The sequence below is a fragment of the Vicia villosa genome, linkage group LG7 (assembly GCF_029867415.1).
Source record: "Vicia villosa cultivar HV-30 ecotype Madison, WI linkage group LG7, Vvil1.0, whole genome shotgun sequence".
Taxonomy (NCBI): domain Eukaryota; kingdom Viridiplantae; phylum Streptophyta; class Magnoliopsida; order Fabales; family Fabaceae; genus Vicia; species Vicia villosa.
The window spans coordinates 56,747,865-56,750,934 of record NC_081186.1 but is presented as its reverse complement, the minus strand read 5'-3'; positions in this window follow the sequence as shown (position 1 = coordinate 56,750,934).

Here is a 3,070-nt window from a genome sequence, read left to right as displayed (position 1 = left end):
TTGATGGTTAAAAAAATATAATATTTGAAATTCTAAATGTCATAGAAACATAACATTAATTTTAAAGTGTTTAAAAAAATTTCACTTTGATTTCATATTCTTGTATTTTATTTTATAAGTTAGTTATTTAAAAAATTTTGATTTTTAATTATAAACAAATTGAGTTAAATATTTTAAAAAATTCAAAAAAATTAATATATGGATTAAAAACCTATATTTTGTCGGCCCGTTACAACATATGATATATAATATTTGTTCAATTTAAGTCAATATTTTGTCGGCCCGTTAGAAAAATAGGTTCGGCCCGTCGGACATGCCTATAATTTTTAAATTTTTCTTAATTGTAAATTTATGGATTCTATTGATATTATATGATTTTTTGATCATATATTAATTAAATATTTAATGATATGTTTTAAAAATAATCATAATGATTATGACAATGAATTTAATTTATAAATAATAAATAAATATATAACGATGGTTAATAAATATATATAAAAGATACGCAAATTAAAAAGAAAAAATATTTGAAATTATAATTTTCATATAAATATTAATTTAATCTACTTAGAAATATATACTGTAGAAAAAATAAATAAAATAATTAAGCAGTCATTTACCTGTGCGTTCGCATGAATCATTTTTTTTGAAGAAGCTAAAAAATATATTACCAACAACCAAAAATTCCTTCAAGCACAAGACGTTCGCATGAATCATTCACCATCGTTATAAATCTACCATGAGGAATCATCTACCAGTGTATTCACATGGATTGTACAATGTTATAAATAATAAATAAATATAATGTATCTGATTATATTTATTTGATTTGGTAACATATATTAAATGATCTAATTTTTTAAATATAAAAACAAATTGTCATCGTTAAAAATAAATATATTATCTTTCCCAAAATAAATATATTATACTTATAATTACTAAAAGTCAAAATATTTTAAATCATAGGCTAGTTTATATATTAATAAGTGTAAATATGATTTGCATATTGTTAAGACCAAATCAAAATATAAAATTAAATATTAAAAAGTAATTTGAATAAAATAATTTGAATAAAGTAATTGAAATAAATTAATTTGAATAAAATAACTTATACTACATATTTTATCGTTATTTTATTCGTCAGAAGAAGCATTAGGGACTGTAATTAATGATGGTTAAAAAAATTTAAAATATTCAAAACATTCAAATTTTTGATTTTGCAAAAAGAATAATAAATGTTTGTTTTTGCACTTCTTAACATTTAAGATCACTATAAATACAACAAATACACCATTTCTATATATATAAAAAAACTCATCGTAAAAATATTCAAATATTACAGTACTAAATCAATTAATTTCTTACTTTTTTTAAATATTTCTTAATGATTTACTATTCTTGTATCGGGTGGTCGAAAATGTATATTTTAGTAGAACAAATAAATGATATAATTAAGTAATTATTTATCCGTCGTTCGAACGGGTCACATAATGTCGTTATAAATAGTAAATAAATATAGTATAGCGATGGTTAAGAAATGTATATACAATATTTAAAAATTAAGTAGTTTCGGCCCGTAGAAAATGTATATTTTTGTAGAAAAAATAAATGAAATAATAAAGTATTCACCTATTCGTACGTTCAGACGGTTAGCGTAATATCGTTATAAATAGTAAATAAATATGGTATAGTGATGATTAAGAAATACATATAAAAGATATATAAATTAAGTAATCTCGACTCGTCGAAAAATTTATATTTTAATATAAAAAATAAAGAAAATAAAGATATATGCCACTTTCAAATCAAAGTCAACATTAAAAAATTGAACACTTTTTTAAACAAATATGCATTAAAACTAATATGAATTAAAGTTTATAGGAATCAATTTAAATAAATTGTAATAAAAGAAAATACATCAAAATAGTCTGGAAAACAAAATCAAATTCATGAATGCATTTATGTAATTGAAATGAATATTATAATTTAAAAAATTATATTAAATAAATCACTTATCTTAATCTTTATTAAAAATAAGATAATTATTTTATAATAAAAAGTATATATTTTTTCATTTTTTTTAAAATAGTTGAAAAATAGTAGTACTAATGAATAGTCTAATCTGATTTTTAGATTAAAAATTATATAATAACACATAAAATTAACTCTCTTAAAGCATAGTTTTTTTAGATAAATAAAACTTTGTAAAACTATTTTTATTGTTATTGAAATAATTTTCTTGTTTTTTGTTGAATAGTATTTTATTTTTTGAAGAATATAAAAAATAAATTTACCTAATAATTTTATAATTTTTTATATATAATGTATATTGTTTTGTCAATAAATCAATCATTTTATTAAAATGTTAAGTTGTAAATAAAAATTCAAAGCGCATGGTGACTTTTCCTTTTCCTCCATCTGACCTTTTCTTGACTTTTTCTTTTCCTCCATCTTACCTTTTCTTGACTTTTCCTTTTCCCCGCGTGAATTTTCCTTATGTATCTCATTTTTCCTTATGTATCTCATTTTCTCCTAATCTCCTTGTACGTTTGATATTATGATCCATTGTACAATAATTATAAAAATATGTTAGAATACACTTTAATGTGTGAAGAAATTTTAAAAGTCATAAAATATTGTTGGAATCAATGAATACTTTGGTTAATGTGTGAAAGAAATATGAAAAGGCATAGAAATGGCTGGAACCACAAAAATTTAATCGTGGGAATTGGTTAAAAGTTAAGTCTCTACGTTTTCCACTGCAATAATAATTAATTATGCATGTGGGAAAATGTAAAGATCAATATGGCTTAACAGTATTTGCCCAATAAATTCGTGTACCTGCATTGGTAACATTACAAAAATCTGAATTTATTTGCACTATTAATTAGCCTGCCATTTTAATAATGATCATAGCAGATTTTTTAAATTAATTTAATCTTTAACGTAAAATGACATTTAAGGGTACTAAATGAGGCTATTAAACTATATTAATTAAGTTAATTACGTAAATTGGTAGTATACTATTTTATTATTAAATTTGAAGATTTGATATAATAATAAAATA